Source organism: Vidua macroura, chromosome 7 (assembly GCF_024509145.1).
Source record: "Vidua macroura isolate BioBank_ID:100142 chromosome 7, ASM2450914v1, whole genome shotgun sequence".
NCBI lineage: Eukaryota > Metazoa > Chordata > Aves > Passeriformes > Viduidae > Vidua > Vidua macroura.
In genome coordinates, this window is record NC_071577.1 from 29,338,672 (window position 1) to 29,356,053 (window position 17,382).

At 42.1% G+C, this 17,382-nt stretch overlaps 1 protein-coding gene across 1 annotated transcript in view; it reads right to left on the reverse strand.

The window, feature by feature from the left end:
• Positions 1-17,382, reverse strand: part of CLASP1 (cytoplasmic linker associated protein 1) — a 170,016-nt gene that overhangs the window by 139,577 nt on the left and 13,057 nt on the right. The window lies entirely within an intron of this gene.

Consider the following 17,382-nt stretch of genomic DNA (forward strand, 5'->3'; position numbering starts at 1 on the left):
ATACATCATGAGATTTCTCAAAATAACATATTAGAGAAGGGCTCACTCAAAGAACATGAAAGAGCTTTCTCCTCACTGCAAGTGAGATACTTAGAGTCTATCATGCTGAGCTGCTCCAAGACCCTGTAAAACTCCTCATATTTGTGGCATTCATTATTCAACAGCAAACAATACATCTTAACAAATTTTTGGCTGTTCAAAACAACTTTCTAACCACCCATACACCTAACTTCACAAAACACACATGCTGGACTCTGCATGAAAAGAAAACAACCTCAGCATATTCAGCATGCTCCGTCTTGGGTTCTATATCAGCATAACTCAGTTGTGCTGCTTTGCAAGACCTGCTACCAAAGCCAGAGTAACACATAGACCAGCCCTTTCCCGATTAAATCCAACTCATTTATGCCACACTAAGTGAGTTAAACCTTGTAAAAACGTCTCCAGGCCACTCAAAGTAATAGAAGATTTACTTTATGCTTGCAGCATTTTACTTATTAGGGAGAAGTTTAAACTAAATTGCATGAAACTGTGTCAAAAAAGAGATTTGCACCATTTCCCAGATCATATGGAAATTGTCTTACCACCATATAGTTAAAAACCACATCTTCTTTAGCTGTTGGCTCTGGAAGGGTCAAGAAACAAGCTGATCTTAAGTTAGACATCCTTCTCCAACCTCAGATGTCTTGACACTGTCCCCATTTTCAAATCACTACAATGGGCCAGTATCCTCAATTTAATAAGCACAAACATTTTCCCTAAAGTACAGATAAGAGACTCAGGAAGAAGGGAAGACCTGACAAACTTGGATACTGTATAGGAATCAGAGTCCCCAACAGCCCAGTTTTTGTGTGAAGCACAAGCCCTGCCTCTCCACTGACTCCAGCTGTGAGATTCACAACTTGTGCTCCCGGGCCTTGCAAATAGATTCACTGCTCTTCATACAAGAGAGGATATTAAACAGCCCAGGTTACCTGGAAATAGAAACTTTATTTTAAAACCTTATCTTGGGAGATTTTTTTTTCTTCTGTGGATAGCCTGAATACCATAAAGACCTCCAAAACACATTAGTTACTACAGGCTAGTCTTACATATTCATGTGTAGAACTCATATCACATTATTGCAGTCTATTTATCCTAAAACCACAGGGAAAACACAGCCTAGCTTGCAGTTAGGGTTTCCTAAAAATTCACATTCAACCTCTGAAACGCCTCAACAAATTTTCTTCAGAGCTTTCCCCTGAACACAGATGAACAAAATGGGCAACCAATTTCCAAGTGGGGCACTCTGCACTGCTGCTGCACCTGTGTCCTCTCTTGCAGCCTTTAAGCAGAGCATGACCTCCTACAGGCAGGGAATGCATCTCCTTGCTGACTGCAACTTGCAAGCAGGACAGAAACAAGCCCAAAAACTCTGCTGGTGTCTGCAAGGTATCTAAAGCATCATCTCATGAGCCACCTGCAAATACACTGAACTGCTATTCTGACTCCCTACACAGAAGATCTTGGTTGTGGTGCAGACCTGTGGTTTGCAAACCTGGCTTTTATCACTACCACCTTTTACAGCCTCAGCACCCAGTGGAGAGAGAAGGGTTTGCTGTAAGCTGAGTCAATAGCAGCCTCTTCATTATTAACCACACTTCACTATCGCTGTACTCGTACTGACACCAAAGAAAATCCACACAGCTCCTTCATTGGTCAGACTGGGAGCAGCTGAGGTTGGTTGACAAAGATCTGCAAGAGGAGTCTTCTTTCAAACATGGACTATACAGTATTGCTTGGGAAGGGGAGATGGCAAGGCTCTGCCCTCCAGTCATTTCCCAAGAGCACAAAATACTGGAGGCACAATTGCAATTACCTGCTGCTAGAGCTGCCACCTCAGCAGCAACTAAGCCCTTCCCATGGCTCCGAAGTGAACTCACTGTGGTGGTTTGAGGAACTGGGCAAACAAACCAGACTCAACAACTGAATTCTGTCAATACACTTCTCTCTCCTTTAAACAACCTCCTTGAGACCCGGGGGAACAAAGCATCATTAATCTGGAACGAGAAGCATCTGCATGTGGCATTAGCTAGAACACCTGCATATAGCAGCAAGAGAGAAAACACCTTTTCCCCTGGAGCTAATCCCTGCAAGGGCACCTGCTTTCCCAGCAAACCTTTACACCAGCAGCAACCCAGTTCCCACTCAGCTGATCACCATTCAGCAACCCAGACAGATGGTCTTTAACTTGTAATGGTAATCTTCTGACACACACAAAACCCACCAGCAGTAGTTTAATCATGTTTTTACACGGAAGGGGCCGAGGCTGGCAAGCAACTCACCTCGACTCTTTCCCACACAGTGAGGAATCCTTTTCAACAGGAATTTGTGGAGCAGCCTCCATACTTTGGGGAGTGACTTACAGCTTCATAGAAACATAAGGCAAAAAATGAAGAGCGTGAAAAATATCCAGGGATTTCCTCTTCACTGTGGAGTCACCTTGCCTGCCAGCCTATTTCAGTCATGCAGTCAGAGGAGGTCTTCCTCCCACCATGCCTGGTACAAGCATATTCCTAACACTGCTTCTGTACCTCTCCCTGTGACAGTACTGCACACCAGGTTCTGTGCTCAGTGACACCAGAGCAGGCCAAGGAAGCTCCAGAACAGTCTTGGCCCCTAGAGCCAAGCTACCTAATGCACCTGCTGGTGCAGCAATCAGGGGAGGGGGAACAGCTCCACATGAACCTCTACCAATGTTGCAGTAAATACACTTAAATCTTCAGAGCAGTTTCCTTCCCATTCCATGGGCAGAAAGGAGGCAGGGTACACTGCAAGCCCATTTCCAGATTTTCCCTGTAGTATTGCCTCACTACTTTATCTGTGAACTAGGAACCAAATACAATCTCTGCCTTAATGCCTGGTGACTAAAGAACATAGCATCAATATTTAAACCAGTTGAATTCCCTTGACAGAAAGCAACACATTTATGCCACGTCTATTGTTCAGGCAGGTAGGAGCAGCAGGCTTCAATGATGGATTTAGCCATCTTGTTGGTCTGAAAAAGTAATTCCAGATACTTTCAGATGAAATGCACTACAGAATTTTAAAATTTATATTAATCTCATTCTTCCAAAATAATTTTATTTTCTTTTGATCCAGCATCAAAGACTTTCAAGATATATATGTCATTAACTATGCCAATCAGAAGAGCAGTGAACCTTCAAACCAACTATTTACAGTATATGTTGCAAAAACCATGCACTAAGTATTTCTAAATCAGATCTCGCAAGATCAGGGGAGAAGCAGGGAGGTTCCTCACAACAAGCAGGAATTTCAGGAAGTTTTATACAGATTAGTTCTAGTCAAAGTTTTAGACATCAGGCATCAAATAGCATTACCTCTATTGAAGGAGTCCATGCTCCAGCCCAAATACTCTGGACAAACAGAGTCCCTGCTGAAAGATGGCACTACACAAAGCATGGGCCACCACCACAGCCTGAGACCCACCAGGCCCAGAAAATGACAAAGAATGACGTGAGGCTCAATTGTCCGCAGTGCAGCCAGATCACCTACTGCTGACCACTGACAAAAGAGCGTAAGGAAACAGGGAATTTACAGCTCCCCAGGAACTGAACATTTATCCCCCTGTGACTCTCCCCTTGTAGATTCCTGGTGCATGTGCACAAACTTGCTTTCAGCAGCAACTTGAAGCTCATAGCATTAAGGAGAAAATTAGCTGTGCAAGTCAAATAAAAGCACGTATGCTTCTTTTCAAGTTTCCTTTTAATCTTTTGATGCTAGATAAAAGGAAAAAACAAGATTCATCTCACAGATATGCAACTGTTCCAAAAATGAGCATTGAACAGCAGAGATTCAAAACAGGCACAAAGATGAAAACAATATCCATATGCAGGTTAAGCATGTCATCCACAAACACTGAACCTGTCAGTGAGAAAGAGAATGCTTATGGCAAAGAACCTCTTTCAGCTCTATGTGGGTTCACTCCTTATCTCCCTCCCTGCTAAGCCTCAAGCCTCACAGGAGCAGGATGCACCCTCAAGTTCTTTCAAGAATGTGGACGCTACCACAGGTTCTGGGACAACCAAGTATCTGCTGATCAGCTTTTCCAAATACCTCACTCTCAGCTCTTGTATTTGCTACAGAACAGTAACCCTTTCAATACAATGACACAACTCCCAACTGATCACCCAGCATGAACCGAAGCAACCGATGTCTTGGACAAGGACAGCTCTTGTGACTGAAACCTTAATTCCAAATCACAATCCAGCTTGTAATGTTGGTTGGTCAGCAGCTCTCCTCAGACGCTTATACCTAGAGTGATTCTATTCAAGTCAAATGAGATAGCAGATTTCCCACAAAATAACCAAGAGCAGATTTCAGGATTCAAAACAAACATTGTCTGGAAGCAGAGGGAACCTCACACCACTGATATAGGAAATACAAAGGAAACAGCAAGAACAAGAGAAGAAAAAAATGATTGAAAACAGTATCTGTCTACCATCACACTACATTATTTTAAAGAATAGAGGCAGCAAAAACTATGACCTCTTTATCCTACATTATTTGCACCAGTAACAGATTTTTAGAGGCAGAAGGGCCTCATTAGATCAGTTAATCTGATATCCCATGTAATAAAGTCCATGAAATCCCAAGCAGTTCCTTCTGCACTGAAACCAATTATTTTCTATGAATGAAGTATTTCTTCAGAAACAGTGTTAGGGTTTAACCTGATTTATTATCTTCAAATCAAATAAAGGAAGAAAATCAGAACTAAGAATTCTGACCAACAATTTGGTTTTTGTTATAGATACAGACATCACCTATACTACGGTAAAATGCAGAAAAACATAAGCATCCTTGTCATCTGCCAAAAAAAGGACTCCCCACTCCCAATTCTAAAGCAACAGTTTTCAGCCCTCTGAAACATACAGAGATCTACATACTTTCTAATAAGGATGTGGATCTCTACAGAACAAATGGAAGCCCACAGACAACAGCCTCACTTCCTTCGAGTTATCTTTTATAGCTGCCTAAACAATAAACCAAGTTCCAGGTGGCTGAGAGCTCACAGCTTCGAAATTGGTGCGCTCCTCCCAGTGTGCAAAAAAGCAGAGGCTGGGGTTGTTCACATAACCATTCCTAGGGCAGTACAAAAAAAACTGTAATAGCCCAACATTTTCCCCTATCTTCTACTGTGTAAGCTTTATACAAAATAGCACATTTAGAAGATGCCACATTCACAAAATACCAAAGTAACTAGCACAGAAGCCAAAATTTCTGATATAAATTCACATATAATTGACTAAAAAAAGAACTATCAATGTGTTGTTACTTTAAAATCACTGAAACTATCACATGGAAATACAGATTCAAAAGCTTGAAATAGTGGGAGTGGAAAATCATAAATTTCAATCACAAACTCTGACTTCCATAACAAAAGACTAAACAAGATTAGTTATCCCCTCCCTTCATTACCCATTATTAAAGGTAAGCCTCAAAGGAATGTCTCCCAGAAAAAAATCTCCATAAGAAACAAAATTCAAATGTAAATTAATCCTTATATACATGCACACAAGTAACACAGGCATGTTATTAACAGCATTTGAAGAGCTCAAACTAAAAATAAACAGAGACATTAAATGTCCGCACATTAGATGTGGTGTTCATCCAAAATTCTCTCCCATCTCCAGAGATGGCACATTGCAGCAGCTGGGGTCAACTTGAGTTTCTCCAACTTTAATGGAAGTAGGATCTGGCTCTTAATTAAGTTCCAGACTTCTCATTGTCCCAACCCTACCACACCTTTCCTGACTAAAAAAGCAGGTTTTAGAGCATTTTTGTTTTAACTGTCCCTCAGCCAAGTTTGGCTGCAGAGCCATTTTCCAGCACATGTTCACTTACCAGAACTGCTTCTCTCATTTATCACAAGTGTCCCTCTGATCTCTGGAAAACAACCCCCCAGTAACACTTTATTTCCATCCTCCCAGTCTGAAGATGCCAGACTTCAATGGTGATAGCCATGAAGAAAACAGAGGAAGATAAACAGGCTCAGGTCATCTTCTTGACGTGCCACAAATTTTTCCTGGCTCAACTCCCACCCTGATGAACACCATCTAAAAGTCCTGCCCTTGGCCTCTTCTCTTTGCCTGTGATTCCCTTATCCCAGTTTTAAAAGACACACCAGAATGTCTCCTCCTGCTCTCTTCCTCTCAGACTGCCATGTGAGAGTCACCACTGGATATCTTCCCACAAGGATAGCAGAGTCTATCGCACACTAACCTTTCCCCACAGCTCCATCTCTTCCCAGATCAGCAGCTCCTTTCTCCTCCAAGCTCCTGGCTCATGCACACCTTCAGATTCCCCAGAGGGCTTTATCCAAGCCTTCTGAACTGCCTGCATTAAGCTGTCTGCACAACTGGTTCTTTGAGACGGGGACACTTGCACAGCTCCCCACTCTTTCTCACTCCATGTTTCACCCATCCAAAGCACGGCCTCTGCTCAGCAGTGTTTGAGGGCTGTAGCTGCACCAAATAAGCCCCCTCTGCCTGGGAACATGAAAACAGCAGGACAACCTGAAACACCCTTTGTGCCAACAGACTTACACTGATGTTTGACCAGTGATCTTGGAATCATCATAAAACACACTCCTGCAAAACAATTGTGATAAATATGGATTCTAGTTAAAACACAGAGAACACTACATGGAAGTCTGGAGTACCCATACAGAGTATAAATAAAGTACATATTCCAGCAATTCATCCTGGCTCTCCAGTCTAAATCAACTTTCCCTTCACCTTATTTCCCTCCTTTACATTAGCTGAAAGAACTGGGGAGCCCATGGGACTCATGTGACCTAGACAACCTCACTACTACATCATGAGAAACCTGCTTTCCACAGACAAAAAAGCCAGCAAGCCACCCTCACACCAGCTTTCACAAGAGTTAGTTTGGTAACAGAGCTACCACCTAGAAAAGTCACCGACTTTCATTCTTAAGTGTTTGCCCAGCTGCAGCACACTCTGCTACAACTCTCATGCACTACTTCCTCCTGAAAATGGCCACCAGAAAACTCAGAGATGCCTATCAGAGAGCCATTAATTAGCATCAGCCCCAGATACCTCAGTGATAGCACAATGAAGGATAATCAGCTAAGACCGTGTTAATACCTAGTACTCAAGATCTCTCCCTGATAGAAATGTGAAAGATACTTTTCAAGTTTATTAAGTCTCTAAACTTGCAGTATTTCATGCAGACCTAAAATCCAGCCCATCTCATCTGTATTAAACAGCTTGAAGTTCTCACATGGTTCTCAGCAGCTCACCTTTCTGCTATTACATAGCCTCTCCCTTCCACCTTTTCCAAATGTATGCCCCATTTGTACCACTGTTCCTGTAAGGGAATTATCTTACAGATACCTTTTTTCATGGATGATCCTTCTTTTCACACCACCATCACTCTCTAGCTGTTCTGCAAATTGAACTTTCAGATCTCCACCTTCAAAGCACTGTCATTTGGTCCAAGATGTCAGCTCCTGCCTTCCCATTCATGTGTAGTACCAGTTCCCATCACACCACCTCTAGGTGCAACTTTTCACAGCACTTTTCTCCACACATGCCCTCCTACTTAGGAAACCTTCTCATTAGCTTTCAGGAGGCTTATAGAACAGGAAATTCCAGAAGGAAACAGATGAAACTGCAAGTAGAGAATGAGACCTGACCAACATAAAGAAACAAGCAGAGTTCTTTGAAGGCAACAAGAAAGTTCAGATCTTGATGGGGATTGAAGCTAGTAGTCTTTCACAAGCAGACCTACTCACATAACTTATTCATATTCCAACAACATTATGCAGGTAACAACTTCCTAAAGACCTAAAGGGAAAGAAAGTAGAAGAGGCAGACAGGAAAACCAGGAAAGCCACCCATACGGGCCTGGAAGAAAACCTCTAGCCAGACAGACAAAATATTCCAATCTGTAAGAGCATGCACCTCCTAAAACCTGTGTGCAGTTTCAGCTTTCCATACCACATCCAATCATGGTGTGAGAAATTCCTTCTGGAGGTCAAGCAGTTCAGCCCCGCACACAACAGCAGCACAGCGATGGCATCCTTCATGCCTCAGGATACAGCTCTGCAGTGCCCCTCTGAGCATCTCAGAGTTAATCAAGGTACACAACTGCCTTCTCTGAGGGCTTTATTTACAAAAGTAGGAGTGCACTGCAGTATTTGCACAAGGATTGTTCTGTCCACAGCACTCCAACAGATGAGAGCACACGCAGATACACAGTCTGTTGAGGAGTATTGGGTTAAACAATTTGGTGCATCAGGACAGACTCCATCAGCTACAAGCAAACAGAATTCCCTCCAAAACTGGAGGTGCACTTTTTATTCCAATATGAAACCTCAAGCTGTCTATATTTACAGAGCTATTATGGAAATTGGAATATGAACAGGACTGGCTCTGTCAGACAACTCTGGTGATGGGTATACATCAATAAAAGCCTGTAAAGCTCAGCTCTTTACCACACTGAATTAGTAACGACCCTTTATTTAAGCTCCCAACAGTGAGACATGAAGCCCTCCCAAATTGTTAAAAGCAGACATTTGTTCCATGTCACTGTACAAGCACTGATGCCTCCATTTGCTGCAGGATGTCCAATTAGACCCAACACAACTATGTCACTTGATATTAGTCAAATGGAGAGTCATGGCAATACAAGGCAAATTCGGTGTCTTTTAATAGAGTATAGCTCTAACAGACACAAAGAAAATTAGTACAAAGAGCTGATTCCTAATATACATTTCACAGTAAATGCAGATATTACTCAGACAATATAACTTCATAACACACTGAACTGAAGCAATTTTAGGTTTCCCATTTGCTGTTACCAGGTTCTCAACTACCAGCTGACTGGCACGAACACTCTTAACACTGGCAAGGCGGTACCACCACAGTTCACCTCACAGTGCTTCCACATCCCAAAGAAATCTTGCCAGCCTTTGTGCTTGTGTGCACGTCCTGCCTGTAGGAGCAGAGCTGCCACACAAAGGGCATGGCCAGGCTGGATGAGGCTTTGAGGACCCTGGTCTAGCATCTAGTTGAAGGTGTCCAAACCAGTGGCAGGGGAGCTGAAACCCGAGGATGTTTAAGGTCCCTTCCAACCCAAGCCATTCTGTGTTTCTATGTCAGAATGGGACTCTACTGTGCAATTTTTCATCATTTCCACAAACTTCTCTCCAGGAGGTTACTTTTAGAGATGAGAAAATATTAGTAGCCACAAAAAATTTCTTATAATTAATGCAGATTCAATCCTATACATTCTTTCCTCTGGCCAAAATCCCAGCCACACTATAAAAAATTATCAGGCTCTCCACGGTCTGATAACTGCACGTCTTTGCTCCAATTCTTGAATACTCAAATGTTGTTTTGTTTTAAAGTTCCATTTTAGCACAAATGAAGAACTCAGTAGGTTTTCCCTAGTTAGAAAAAAGAGCTCTCATCTAGAAAGAAAGTAATGAAGGATTTGTGGAAGGCAGCATTCATTTGGAAAAATTCAGACTACATGTCTCCACTGTGTTCCCTCTTACATTTAATGATACAGCCACAGACCAGACGACACACGGGATACAATTACATGAGGCAGCTTCATACAGACTCTCACAAAACGCAGTTCCAGCCATCAGCTCTGAGCAAGGCAAGCTGACTGTGTTCAGCCTCAATTAAGTTGTCACTGGTACCCTGGGTGACTCAGAGTCACCACACGAAACTGCTGGCATCATTGGCATCCCAAAAACATCTACATGGGAGTCAATTCATGTAAGCACCTCTGACACTGGGACACTTAGCACTTACCAGCTAATAAATTCTGCTAAAAAACAAAAAATAACTTTTAGGGCCTTGACAGTATACAGTGGTATGGTGGATGAAACTAGATGGTGAGTCCAAAGGCCCTTGCAACCTGAGATACCCTGTGACCCTAAGGGCTGATCCAACTGCCGTATAGCTAATGCTGCCTTCCTGTTCCAAAATGCACCTGCTGAAAAAGGAGGGCTGCCAGAGCCAAAAATGCACATCTGAAACACAAAGATAAAACCCTGCAGCAGACTACCTAGTCCCATGGGCTGGTCTTCCAAAAAAACCCATAGGTGCACTTAATGCTAAGAGCACAATGGAATGTTTAAAAAAAGCATTATCGGGTATTTTAATTACTATTTTTAAGAAAGATATCATTAAATTGTTGATCTAATATTTATCTATTCTTTTTTCACCCAACTTCTGAATTCTTTAGTCAATTTTAGCAAACTTTAACCTAATGTGGCAGAGAGAAGAGAGATACCAAAGATTATATGCAAATACAAATACAGTAAAGAGATTCCACTGAAACATAGCCCTCAGTAAGAGGAAAAACAAAGCATGAGATACCAGCAAATCTACAAAGAAAGAGGCAAAGGAAATGAGGCTTCATACAACTTCCCTACTTACAAAATGACTTAAGTAAAACTAGACCAAGTCAGAGGCAACTAGAGCCCACTGACAGTGGGACTTTGAGTATACAATTTTTTCATGTGGAAGTTCAAAGGGTGAGACAAGGTCAGCTTTTAAGACAACTTCAAGGAATATCCCACAAAGAAGACATGGAAGAAAGTGCATACTTTCAATAGAGAAGCTAACAGGTTGGTGCTGGTAGGAGGACTCTGAGGGCTGATGAGTATTTCTTTCAGCATCAAGAGGACAAGGAAACTCCACTGAATAATTTAGAGACTAGCAAAAAAAATCAAGGTGCCAGTAAATCCAGCGCTGACACTAACCTTCCACTCAGGTCATGTCAGGGAAAGTGAGGATTCACTCCTACTCACCCTGTTACCTACTAAACATGAAGGCAGATGGGTCCCACATGCATATAAATGACTGCTAATTTTACTCCAGAGGTAACAAGCACAATTTGAACAGTCTAAGTCACTTTGGGATTTCTGAGGACCAAAACCAGTACACTGTTTAAAATATTTTATTTACAGTGTTCAAGCAGTTTAAGGCACAGTATCATATCTGTTCTACCTCACAAAGGACTGAAACAAAATTGCCATGCCACTATGCATAATCCTGTTACTCTACACTGTACATGAATGATTCAAAATCATCACAAGATCTATCCTAAAACCAAATGTCTTGTCCTTATCTGTTCATCTCCAGGAGTTTTCCAATGTTCTTTCTGCAGGCAACTTTCATCTGACATGCAGTCTAAATTTACTCACAGCCAGTTTATACCCATTTGTTCTTGTGCTAACCTTGCCCTTTAAATCTAAGAGTTCTTTCCCATCCCTGACGGTCACCCCTCTGATGTATTTATGGACAGCAGTCATATTCCCTGTAAGCCTTCATACTGTAAACTAAACAAGCCAAACCTCTTAGTGTCCTCTGGTTAGGCAGGCTCTCCAATACCCTAAACACCCCACTAGCCCTTCCCTGCACCTGTTCCAGCTTGAATTCCTTTCTTGCAGACAGGCAACTAGAACTGTACAACACATGCCACAGAAGGGCCCAGTAAGGCACTCTACAATAGCATTAGTACACCCTTATCCCATGAAAATAAATCCCCAATAATCTGCCTTTTCCACCAATGCATCAGCTGTGACCCTTAGCCTGCAGTGAAGCAATACTCACCAAGGTTTTCTGAGACCTGGCTAACTCTGTTAGACCTCTAATAAACCCTAGTGACAAGACTGAAGTGCTGCAAATGAAACACTACACCAGCATTAAAGGAATAGCTTTATCCTCTCAATTTAGTAACCACAATGGTTCAGTCTGTTGTGTGTTGACCCAGACTCACAGTCCCAAAAAAGAGCCTCTTGGCCTTGCCAATGCTGAGGCAGTCACTCTACCAAACACACAAGAGAAAACATATCTAACATAACAAAAACACCCAAACAAATACACACCAAAAAACACCCCCCAAAAAACACACACCAAAAAAATCCATCAAAACCACATGCACACAAAAATTAAAACACTAAACAAAAACAACACAGCAAACAAACAAGAAAAAAAATAGCCCCAGACAACTTTTGTTAGTCCCAGGACTAAAATCCTATGAGAGCTTAATTTGGTCACAAACAAAATCAGGGAATCAAATCTGGACAAGCCAGAGTGATATGCAAGGGAGAGGTTTACTTTTTTCCATTTATTTCTCACCATCCACTATGGGCCACCAAGAGATGGGATATCAAGCTGCCATTTAATTAAAGTTCCATGTAAGTGTTGCAATTAGGCTGCTTTGGTCAAAACAAGAGAGATGGAAAACGGCTGGAGGAGTTTTACTGAATGCGAAACCCTTGGTTGGTTTAAAGCATCTCCTTATGGTTAGTAAGGTTGGTGTGTTGCATACACTTCTGGGACACCTGAGGACTCTGCTCCAGCCTTCAACTACTTCTGAAACGGGTGACCCAAAGGAAATACACTTTGGTTTACGAAAGCTACCTTTCTTCTCAGGGATAGGGCTTTTTCCCCCCCTCTATTTCATGAATGAGCTTTGGATATTGATCTCTAAAGCCAGTGAAAAAGAGGTTAGACCTTGAATGTGCCACAAACTTCTGTCCTAATTATTTCAACACACTGTCTCCACTCTGCATGCCCCCTTGGGATGCTGTAGGTTCTCATTATTTGTATTTGATTTGGTAATACCTTGGTAAACAACTGAGAGATACTGTTCTTTGGCACACTCAGGCTCACAAACCTTTTGTTTTATGCAACCAGTAGCACATACACTTCATGCATAAAACAACAAGAAAGTATTACTCCTCCACTAGAGTTCTTCACACTACAACCAGAAAAGGACAATACTTCCTGCTACACCAGTCATTATTACCTTTTAAGTATGAAGAAAAAACTACAGGGGAATTCTAAATGCTGACTTGCTAGAGCAGGTAATTTTTCCCCTGCCCTGAATCCAAAGGTCTGAAACTAGCACTGAATTTCATCTATTCCAGCTGCTACAATCTTCTATTCTGCACTGCACCCTCTGTGGCACTCCCCACACTGCTGATACAATAGAGGTAAGAGCTGCACCATAATCTAATCAAATTACCATACAGAGCACTTAAGTGCTGGGAAGGCAGGTCCAGCTATTACAGCCAGAGAAAAACAACTGATCAGCTGGACTGGGAATTAACATCAATGCCTACAGGAAACTGGATATCCTGGAGCCAAAACTCTGCTCTTCCATAAGTTTAAGGCAGGAAAACCCACCTATTAGGAGCATGCCAGCACAGAAGCCTAAAAATAAGGACTGGGCACACTCCACAAGTGCAGGTCAAATGGAGTGAGTCTTTAGCCCTTCCTAAGGTAACTCTTCTCCCCACAAGGGAAATCAACAACAGTACTTTCTGCCACAGTCCCTTTTGCAATATGGGCATATGCAAGGAATGGGCTGTACTCTCAAGTCCAGATCTCAAGATCACTTTTCCTCCACAGTCCCTTTCTCATGTCTTTTGTACATCAAAATTAATTTAATTCATCTTTTTTAGCAATTTCAGCTTCATGGTAAAGAGGGATAAAAGTAGTAGCTGAATGTATACATTACTGATCTTCATGCACCCCCAGCAGCTCAAAATTCAGCAGCTAACAGCAGCTGCTTGGAAACCCTTTACAAGTCTCTTTTTCTTCCACAGATGGTGAAGTCCTTTCCTCTGTGCATTAAATACTCAACAAAACACACTCACCAAATTATCATATCAACCCATAACCATGCATGATAATTATGTCTTAAATCAAGATTTCTTCTACCGAATTTCAACCAAAATAAACATGGTATAGAGAACAAATGTATGCTTATAGTGAGCAACCATTCATCAGCTTAAGTAACTCTAATGGATGTCACTTTAAACTAAGCCTGCACCATCTGTTCTACCCCTCAATTAGCAAGCAAAAAAATATTATTCGATACACAGTTTAAGAAAGCCAGCTAATTTCTGTAAGTTTTATTTCTCTTCAGCTCAGTGAAACATGCTCTTGTAAGGCTTGATATTCAGAAACAGATCCGAATGGAAGGTTGCTTTCTCTCACGTTATTAGGAATTTTGTCAGGGGAAATAAAATATCCATGCAATATTTCACCATATCAAAAAAATGCTTGTTAACATCTTACATTTTACTTTAAAGAGCATGATATCTCAGTACCAAAATCAGCTGGGAACTAAACAAATCAAATCCAAAGTGCTGCATACATGAACACAAACAAAGCTCAGGACACAGCCTTGCCCTGACAGACTGAGTCTACCAGCACAACAGGAGGCTGTGGATGTGTCCTCAGACCCAGGGGTCTGTTAACCATGTCAGTTCTTAACTCGCCTCTCAGAGGCAAAACCCAGTCCTACAGGCTGCTGGGCACAGAGCCTCACACAGACCTGGCTGCACCGGGACAAAGGGACCATTCCATGCAAGGTGAGATACTTTACTTTCCTTGGAAAGCAAACCCTGTGCAGTGAGAGCAGTGCAGTGCCAAAAAAATCACTACTTGCGGAAGTGCATGAAAAAAATATAAAGCTGCATCCAATTCCTTACTGCAAACCTCCATCCAGTTTCATTTCAAGCTGGCCTCTCCTACCACTCTGCAACAAGTGCAAACACTGAATAGAATCTCTCTTCAATATGTTGGACCCTGACCTGTTTGAAGGTTCTGTCACCACCAATCTCCCTCTTGGATGTTTGTCTAAAAAAACCCTGCAATAACAAGAGCTATTTCCACTGGAAGCCTCAATGCCAACAGCACAGGCAACACATCCCAGGGAAAAACGTGCAAGAGACCGCATCTCCCAATACTGTTGAGAAACAGGCAAGAGAAGGTCACTGCCAAACACTCTCAGCTCATCTCTTGGAATAGCAGGCTGGTTGAAAACTAAAGATCCTGGACATATTACTTTCCATTACACTTTAATTTACATCACAGTTTGGGTACGGAGAAAGGCTCATCAGCCACAGATGAGCCAGGAGATCCTGCACACTTAACATCTGCATTACTAAATACTGCAGAAGCAGCTCAAAGCGAGATGGCTCACAGGGGATTACTGCTCTCTCCCCTTGCCATAGGATTGTGGAACCTGAGAGGACATGCTGAAGCCTCTGACACTGCTGTGCTGTTTTGCCTCATGTTTTAAGACAGACAGCTCTGTGCAGGCCTTAATTATTGTTGAGAGATTCAAAGCTCAGCAAAATAACTCCCTTTTATGCTTAGTAGGGGAAGAAAAGGAGTCAAACAGAACCACCATCCTGAAACAGCACAGACCAAGCAAACAAAGCACAAATGAAGAAACCGACCAGAGGCAGAATTCCTCTTTGGCCTAAAGCATCCTGCAATACCTTCCTGAGCCCAACCTCACTGGTGTAATCCACAGCTCCTAGTGCTCACACAAACACAGGCTGTCTTCTCTAAGCAATGTGCTCCAAAGAGGAGTAAGAGCTCTCAAAGGGAATTCATTTTATCACTCTGCACCATTCTTATGTCTTCTACACACCTGTAAGTACTGCTGAGAAAACTCAAGCCTGCAATGGCTGTTGGGTGCAGTTCAAGCACACTCCTAGCAAGCACAAACATGCAAATGGCTTTGCACTGGACTTCAGTGCCTTGTTTCTTACAATCACTTGTATGTTGCCTTGACTTGAAAAGCATCCTGAACTATAAAAGTGCCTTCGGCACCTAAGGCATCTGTCTGTTACAAAGCAGGAACCAGTGATCAGGTCACAAGATGATTTGTTAAGGAGTTTTAGAGTACCGAGTGCTATCAGAAGCATGTCAGGCCTCACTAAGTTTTACACATGCTATTTGTAACAGACTTGAGACAGCACCAACCAAAGAAAAACATCTCTACCCTCCATCATTCTTTTTTTTCCTGAATCTCTTAAAAAAGAAGACTCCATTGTCTGCAGTCATGGTGCTGAGGTCAAGGACTTCACAAAGTAGTGTCATGAAAAAATAGAAATAATGTACAGAAGAACAACAAAGCCTAAAAAGGTCAATGATGGCCATGACATACACAGATCAGGCTTGGATGCCAATGAGGGAGATAGCTTGAGCCCTTCCTGTAAAGCTGCAATTTCATCATCAGTTCAAGCTCATTTTAAGACAAACTAAACTGGTTTGCCTTAGATGCCTCTTTGGTTCACTGTTGTTTCCTCAGTGATAACATATAAGCACAAGTGTTTAGTTAGAGGAGTCCTAGACATGAATCAACTGGATGCTCTCCCAGTATAATGGCTCTTGTTATCCACACTCAGTCTTATTCTGAGAACACACACTTTATTGGTGAAGTGCTAGGAAATTTCAAATCATGCAGATGATCTCAATCTTTGTTTTAAGCTGATTTTTCAAACGAAGAGACTGAGGTGAGAAGAGAAACAGACTACAAATACTTCAGCTTCTTCCACTGTGAGCAGACCACTGCAGTTTAGCTCTCCAGATGGCTATCCTAGGGCAGTGATGCTTAGTCTTTCACTCCTAGAGTTGACACACTAATCCATGAACTGGATCAGATGACACCGGCTCCCCTGTGCTCTCTCACACCAGACAAAGCTCAGCTTCTGAACCCCTATCCCAGAAGCAGTCAGGAAAAAAGACAATAATGCAGATGCAGGCATTAAAACACAAGGAAGAGATTGGCATAAGAGGGTGCACTAAGCCTTGGCTGAATCCTGAAGCAGACTTCACCACATCGCTGACCTTCACACAGCCAGCTTGCCCCACTCAAAGGCTTCACATCTCCTATTATACTCATTCACTGAGAAAACACCCTCCAGACATCTGAGACACGTCTCTGTTATGCTTACTAGAACTTATTAATCAAATGCTATCTACAGAACACACACATTAAGGAACAGCCAGCTCAGCAGCATGAGTTCTGGAACAGAGTCACTGCACTACAGAAGTGCCACAAGTTTGTTACCAGAAAATGAATACCTCAGATCATTTTAAGCATGTAGCTCAACAGACAAAAGATTGGGAAGACAAGCAAGTTATCTGAATAGAAATTCTGCAAACCAAGTGTGATACTGGGATTGCAAATCACTGCACAGCTCCATGATCCATACCACTTAATGAAATCCATACAAATAGCACATTTTGTAATAATTTCAATTTTACTGTGCTTGGGTTACTCTTTCACTGAGAATCATGGAAGTCTGTAAGAGAAAGCCAGTTAGCAAGAAAAGGGGCAATAAGAATATGTAATACTCTCACAAAATTATTTGTACACTGCTTGTTCGTAACAGCAAGCTAAATATTTCTTCATGTGTTCCACCAGAATGGATTCTCTACTGAGACCATATTAGCTTTGGTGGTTTGTTGATAGTGGTTTTAGTGTTTGGTTTTTTTTTTTTCCCCTGCATGCCAAACAGCT